The sequence below is a fragment of the Pteronotus mesoamericanus genome, unplaced genomic scaffold (assembly GCF_021234165.1).
Source record: "Pteronotus mesoamericanus isolate MK-2021 breed Mesoamerican mustached bat unplaced genomic scaffold, CSHL_Meso_final contig_74, whole genome shotgun sequence".
Taxonomy (NCBI): Eukaryota; Metazoa; Chordata; class Mammalia; order Chiroptera; family Mormoopidae; genus Pteronotus; species Pteronotus mesoamericanus.
In genome coordinates, this window is record NW_026555247.1 from 25,953,744 (window position 1) to 25,962,219 (window position 8,476).

Consider the following 8,476-nt stretch of genomic DNA (forward strand, 5'->3'; position numbering starts at 1 on the left):
TCCTATGTGATCAGGGTGTACATTAATTTGGGTATCCATCTGGGTGAGTAGGAATAGAAACAAAAGCAGGACTGGCTGGGATTCCAGAAAATTCTGCGATGGGAGTTAGGGACCATAATCCAGTGGATGATATGCTTGAGGTTTAAGAACATCTCTACAAAGTGTCAGACTTTGAGTCCCTAACCTTTCCATTTAGGAAGTTTTTCAGGATATTTTAAGATTGAGGAAATGGGAGGGGAAACCAAACTACCAATGCAGTCTCCAAAGGGCTTAGAAATGGGAACATGCCTACTGCCCACTCTGCTAGAAATGCATCTAAACAAAAGTGGGTCAAGAAGTGAAACTGAAGACAGATGGAGCAGCAATTGCCGCGGCAACAATCGACTTGGAAATCGACTAGGGCATCTCAAGACTTACCATCATTAGATCCCTATTGCATAAACTGCATTAACTGAATCTTATTTTTAAGTGAGTAGACACTAGTTTAACCCTTCATTATTTATGCCACTGCAAAATCAATGAAATTAAAATCAACTCAATCAATTTAAAAATAGTTTAATATTAGAAAAACAGAAGAATAGTAATGGTAGTTGCTTCTGGAAAGAACCTGGAAGTCATGAGCAAAATATATAAATTTCATTATTATTTCTTCTGTAGTTGGAATTTTTTAAATATTTACTCCTGTGTTGATTTTTCAAAAGACACAACTCATAATCCATCTCCTCTCTTATGAGATCTGGAAAGCCCTGCCTGGTTACTCCAAACCAAAGAATATCACTCACCTATGAATTTTCTGTCATGGTCAGAATGATATATGAGTACCTATCATGACTTAAGTTTGATTAATCCTGATCTATTAGTTTTGAGCAGTTTTTTAGCTTTTCATGTATATATGTTTTTGCCTCCCCATATAGGTTGTACAATCCAGAAGGGTAATGAAAGTATCTCATTCTCAGTTCTTTCCACACCCTTACCAAAATACTAATGGAGAAAAGTGCAATACAGCATTTGCATAGCAGAAGAATGCTATGTGTGTCATAGGTCTGCAAGCATTCTACACAACTTTGCCTTATCCTTCTAGTTTATAGTTGCGCTCAGTACAGCTATTGAGCATCTCTTCAACATCTAATATCTATATTTGCTCATCATGGTGGACCTAAATTGAAATGAGCATTACTACATCTTAAGGAAATACCCAGTTATTTGACTGAAAGGACACTGCATGAGATAATCTAAGTAAAAATTGTAAAGAGCAAAAACGTGGTGTTAGTTTTGTTGTAAATAATAACAGAAAAAATTCAACACCAGCTGAATTTTTATCTCAATACATTTCAATTTTATGTTTTAAATGAACTTATATTAAAGATGTTACACCTGCTTCTGCACACACAAGCACACACACATTCATATGCTATTTTTTTTGTTAAAAATGAAAACTAACATCTGATGGAGACAAGAACAAAGCATATACAAGAAAAAGTTGAATCTAGCAGGTGTTTATCAGATATCTGTTATGTGCCAATAATAAAAGCATTGGTTGATCATGATGGAAAATTCTTATTCAATGGCCAAAATTACTCAAACGAAAAACAACAACAAACATAGGGGTTTTTTAACTGAAAGAAAAAGAAGTTGGCTCTGGTTGAGAAAAAATATTTGGTGAAAATAAGTTATATTTCTTATATATATTTAGAAATATTTCTCAGCTGATAATATTATATTTCTTGGATATACATTTAAAAGTATAAATAAATGGTCATTGGATCAATTGATCATTAGATAGCTAACTCAATGAATGTTCAAATATGACTTGGAGTGTTACAATGCCAATGCAATGAGTACTCCCATAGGGGTATTTAAATATCTAAGACCTACATTATTTGGTGTGAAATGGGCCAATATCTAAACCCTAAAAGAACAAATGTACAAATTATTTAAAGTTCTATTGTGAGGGGACATAATTTGGTAGTCATATGTCAACAATAGGACTTTATGCCTTGTTTATAATTGTCTGTGTGTGACAATATTGACTGAACCAGGCTGCTGGTAGGCAGAATAAGTGTGTGAAAGTATAACACTCTTGGGAAATTTCAAGCATATTTGCATAATTGTTCTGATGAAGACTGAAGAGCTTATTTAACATAGCTAACTAGAGTAGACAAAAGATGCATAATCAGTGTCCTAATGATTGAATTAATGAGCCCCAATTGTTTGTCCTTACTGTAAACAGTCCTCAGTTATGAAAAAGACATTTTGCTGAAGGAGCCTGACAATTGTGTTAGCTGATAAATGGCCAGAATATAATTAATGGTGGGAGAGAGCCAATTACTACTGGGTCCTAAATGCTTCAATGGTGTATTTCAAGGAGTAAATTACATAGCTACTTAGAGGTTTCATATCAGCTCCTTCTTGCCTTCATATAGTCATGGAGCTTGATCAATACTCTTTATTTCTGGAGCTAAGGAAGCCAGGGACCAGGCTTCTCCAAAGTACTATGGCCATTTAGTGTCAGGGGTTGTACCCATAGTGGCTACCCTTTCTCCTCTGGCACTGCTCATACTTCTACCTGTTCCTGGTCTGCACCATCTTCCTTATTTTGCTACTCTCTTCAATGTCCCCGCTCCCATTACTTCCTACGCATATGTCCTAACCAACTATTTCATAGTGAAAATAGGGGCAAATATCCTGTCCACACAACCCTCACCACTAGACACTATGTCAGTATCCAAATTCATCTTTCCAGTGACTTTGTGGACGGTCCTGATCTTCTTTTTAGGAAAGCTTCTACCTAGTCTCTGTCCCCTTGACCACCCTGTCTAGGTTAGCGTCCCCACACATGTATGAGTCACACTATCATGTCACCTTTTACATTTTTCTTTAGAACTGTTGTCACTGTCTGGGATTATCACGTCCATTTACTTCTATGCTGATTTATCATTTGTTACCACCCCAGCACTGAATGTAGGCTCAACAAGGGCAGGAAACATGTCTGCTTCATTCACCCTAGTGTCTCTAATTCAAACATACATGGAGGCACTCGAGAAATTTTTTTGAATGGAAGGATAATTTTTACTTAAGTTCACTCAAACTCATCCTCTCCTGGTTTTCTATGTGGATGTGTCTTAGCCCAGTTCCCTAGAAAACAAAACCTGATGCCAGGATTAAGTGCTGATGCTTTCCTTGCGATGTATTGTTCCAAAGCAACAACAGTGAGGGAAAAGACAAGGAAGAATGGGGAGCAATGCATGGTGAGGCATTAACATGATGCTCACTGCTTAGTGACAAGCCTTGAAGAGAAACAGCCAGTCTCAATAGGTGCAACCACTTGGCCATACAGGACATCTTCATACAGACGCTATGCAGTAATCGTGCCTTGAAACAATCTGAGGAAGGGAGGAACTCTTTCCCCACCCCCCTACCCCCCATCTCCTGTTGGTGAAAGATTGTCCCACAGCAAGCTAACTTTCCCACGCTGCCCAGTCGTGCTATCCATACTCTGATAGCCACTCAGAAAGCTAGGTGCCCTGCCCTAGAATATAGAAGTGATGAGAGGAGCCGTGGGCATGTCGCCAGCTGGCCTCGGACAGTCAAACCACAAAGAGCAAACCACGCTGAGGCCCAGAAAATCTGAGAAGACACATTAACGGTACCTGATACAGGGTAAATTGTTACCACAGCAAAGGTAGGGCCAGGTCTGCACTGATTAAATTTTTGTGGAATGAATGAATGCATGCATAAGTGACATCACCATCTACGGACTGACTGAAGCTGAAAGCTTGGAGTCATCCATGATCTTTCTTCTTCCTTATACCTGTGTATTGAAATGGGGACAAAATTCTTGGTTCTACCTTTATAATTTATGTCTCAGACCCAATGCCTCATCTCCAAGCTCACTGCCTTGATTCAGACCTTTGTCATCTTTCATTGGAATTATTGCAATTGCTACTTAACTATCCTTCTTGTATCCAGTCTTGCTCTCCTCCAATTCATTCTTTTTCCTGCTGCCAGGATTACTTTTAATAGCATGTTTACTAATTATAAATATGAGGTCACTGTCTTGATTAAAAATCAATTGTTCAATTTTCCTGGGTTTTTTTCCCCAAGGTGGAATCAAGACTCTTTAGCATGCTAAAAGATCCTCTGCGAGCTGTCCTAGGCTAGTCTTGTTAGCTCTACACCTCACCACTCCCCACCTCACGCCTTCTACCCCAGCCAGACTCGGGTAGTTTTCCCTGGCAGTTTTCCCAGTTCACCATGCTCCCTCCTTCCTCAGGGCTATGCTGTGCTCTTTGTTCTGCCTGGAGTGAATCTGTGCCTGATGAATCCCTACTCCATAGCCCCATTCATCTATCCACCCACCCACCACTTACCCACCCATCCAGTTTTCATTGTAATAGCAAGCATTCTTAGTTGCAAGCAACAGAAGAAACTGACGTTGCTGACTTAGGAGAATGGAATTTGTTGAAAAGATATTGGGAGGCAGACACAATTGCTGGGAAGGCTGCAGAAATAGGCTCCAGCAATAAGGAAAAACAAGGAAGTCTGGGCCACACTACAGGATGTTGAGGGAGGTGTCCATCACTGCCACCACCATTCAGTACAGGATACTGCCATTGACACTTCCAATTCAATGGCACTGGACACTGGTACCACCCACCACTAGTACTCCCAGCACTGTTGCTCTTGGAAACCAGATGCCACTGTAGTACCTGTTACTGCCACCGGAATGGATTCTCCACCAAGCCTACTTTTCATTACCAGAGCTGCCTCTTTGAAGCTGGGGCAGATGCATTAGGTTTACCAAGTTCAGCATGTTTCTTGCTGTGGTTGCAAGCAGGGCTGGGAAAATAAGGAGCTGACATTTTTTTGGTCTTTATATTGTAACTGGGATTTGCTTCTCAACAGTAATCATTAGATTACCCCAAACAAAGTCAAGGGAGTCAAATGCTGGGAATCCTTGAATGACAAATGTCCACTGTGTTCTCAAATTTGCTCAACAAGCAAGTTGTGCATTTACCTGTATCAGGTTCTTTTTGAGGCACTAGGGATACAAAAATGAATAAGGTGACCACTTCACACCCTGTGGGCTATCTGTGGTTAAAAAAAAAAAAAAAAAGGTTGGCAAGGACAAAGAGAAATTGACAGGAGGAATGTAAAATGGTGCATTCACTTTGGAAAACAGCTGGCAGTTCCTCAAAAGATTAAACAGAGTAACCATATGATTCAGCAATTCCACTTGTAGGTATACACCCAAGACAAATGGCAACACATGTCCATTCAAAATCTTGTACACAATGTTCATGGGAGCATTGTTCATAATAGCCCAGAGTGGAAACAACTCAAAGGCCCATCAGCTGATGAATGGACAAATTGTGGCATATTCATACAATGGGATATTATTTGGCCATGAAAAGGAATGAAGTTCTGAAACATGCCAGCACATGGGTGAATCTCGACAACATGAAAGAAGCCAGTCACCAAAGGCCATGTACTGTAAGGTTCCACTTATATAAAACATCCAGAATAGGCAAATCTGTAAGGATAGAAAGTGGTAGCTAAGTCTGGCAGTGAGGGAGGGTGGGATGGGGAGTGGCTGCTAATGAGTACAGGGTTTCTTTCTGCAGTAATAAAGATGTTCTAAAGTTATCTTGTGGTGATGATTGTGTAAGTCTGTGAATATACTAAAAACCATTGAATTGTATACTTTAAATGGATAAATTGTGTGTGGGATGTGGATTATGTCTCAATACAAACTTTTTAAGAAATGAATAAGAAAAGGCTCCCTTTCCTCAAGGAGCTGAGGCACTTGTGGGACAGCAAACAATTAACAAGAAAGCAATAGACTTCAACTAATGGTAAGCTTCTTCTTCATTCCTGTCTCTTCTTTATTCATTCCTCAAGAGAAACTAGGTCCCCTCCTTCCTGTCACAGCAGTTATCATACTTTTTTATTGTCTTTCTCTGAAAAGTGAGATCCTGGAGGTAGGTCTGTGTCTTTGAAACTTTGGGTAACCAGGGCTGGATGCAGAGCCTGGCATACAGCAAGCTTGCGATTGTTGCTTGCTGGACGGTGAATAAGTACCAGGGCTAGGACTAGAACACAGGTCTCCTAAATCCCAGACCAACACTCCCTCCAGCTACATCAACCACATTGGTGCCTGAAATGAAGACTCCTCAAACCTGACTGCTAGCCAGAGAAAAGTCTACAAAAAGCAATCTTGTTTTCTAGAAGCTGTCAGTTTCCAGGTATGTGTTTATGTTTTACACTATAAATGTGATTTTGCTGTTTCCTTCCTAATTATGCTGTGCCCTTTGAATAATTTTTCCACTCACCTCATTTACAGCTCCCTCCCTGGAGTTCATCAGTCAGCATCAGCTTTGCTGGCATCTTTAGCATCTTGTCGCTGTGACTTCTCACCCATCAGCTAGTCAGCAATGAGTGGGACTTCCTGGCCTCTGCACGCAGGATTTCAAAGGCCCGGATTTCAGAGATTTGGTTTTTCACTTACCAAGAAATGTCATGTAGAACTATTACAAGTAAAGATTATTTAGAAAAGTATTTTTTTCACAGCCTGTTGAAGTATAACTTTATAACAAATGTTCTCTACTATTTTTTTAAAAGATTTTATTTTATTTATTTTTAAAGAGAGGGGAAAGGAGGGAGAAAGGGAGAGAAATATCTGTGTGAGGTTGCCCCTCGCAAGCCCCCAAGTGGGGACCTGGCCCACAACCCAGGCACATGCCCTTTCCAGGAATCTAGCCTGAGGCCTTTTGGCTCACAGGCTGATGCTCAATTCACCAAGCCACAACAGCCAGCACCCCTGCTACTTTTTAAAAACAGCTTTACTGAGTGCAGCCACTAAAGAAAGCAGTATGGAGTAACCTCAAAAAAATAAATAAAAATGGAACTGCCTTATGACCCAGCAATTCTATTTCTGGGAATATATTAAAAGAAAACCTGAAATACTAATTCAAAAGACTATATGTACCCCTATGTTCATTTCAGCATTATTTGCAATAGCCAAAATTTGGAAGCAGCCCAAATGTTCATCAGTAGATGAGTGGATAGAAAAAGGTGTGGTACATTAACACAATGGAACAGTTCATGGCCATGAAAAAGAAGGGACTCTTACCTTTCATGACAGCATGGATGGACCAGGAGAATATAATGCTAAGTGAAATAAGCCAGTCAGAGAAAGGCAAATGCCATATAATTTCACTTATATGTGGAATTTAATGAACAAAATAAACTAACAAAATAGACTCATAGAACAGACTGCTGTCAGAGGGGAGGGGCTGGGGAGCTGGCTGAGAAAGATGAAGCGATTAAGAAAAAAAAAGAAAAAGAAACAAAAATAAGTCCCTCATAGACAACAATATAATGATTGCCAGAGGGAAATGGGGGAAGGGGGAGGTAGGAAGGGGTTATGGGGGAATAAATGGTGTTGGAAGGAGACTCGACATGGGGTGAACACACAATATAATATACAGATGATGTATGATAGAATTGTACCCCTGAAACATATATAATTTTACTAACCAATGTCACCCTAATAACTTTGATAAAAAATAAAAATTAAAAACCTTTATTGAGTTATAATTCATGCACAATTTGCCAATTTAAACTGTACATTTCAGTGGTTTAGTATATCCACAATCTAATTTTAGAACATTTTCATGACTCACCAAATAAACCCCTTACTATTAGCGTTTGTTCTCCATTCTTCTTTCCCTTACTGCAGCTCTAGCCAACCACTGATCTACTTTTTTTGCTTTCATAGATTTGCCTCTTCTGGATGTTTCATAAAAATGCAGCCTTTTATGACTGGTTTCTTTCATTTAGGATAAGGTTTCAAGATCTGCCCATGAAAGAGCATGTCTCAGCACTTCATTCATTTTCTTGATGAAATAATATTCCATTATATGGATATGCCACATCGTGTTTATCCATTCATCAACTGATGGACACTTGTGTTTCCACTTCTTTATTATAACTAAGGCTGTTAAAAACACTCATGTATAAGTTTCTCTACTACTTCCTAAATTATAACTTTATTCTATAATTTCTTCCTTCTTCTGATTCTCTGTCACTTGAGTATGCTGCCAATCAATTTACAAGATTCTGCTAAGCTTTTTAAAAGGAGTTATTAATGACTGTTGAAGGCCCGACAAACATACAACATGCTGCTATTGGAATTGGTTGCCAATATATAAAATATTTCACTGAAATAATGAAACAATTATCTCTTCAAGGACATTTTGTGACTTCTGTTCTAAGATGTCAAGGATCCAACTTTTCTACTCAAAGTGCTCCTGTGGAATCTACTTGTACTGGGGACTATGCAATGTGCTGGGAAGAGAAGGAATAGGACGCAGTTCTTGTCTTGTAGGATCTTCTGTTCGAGGAGACAGCTGTGGGGAGGTGGCTCTCCTGGTCTTGCAGATCAGGATAGGCTTCCCAGAAGAAGAGGCAACTA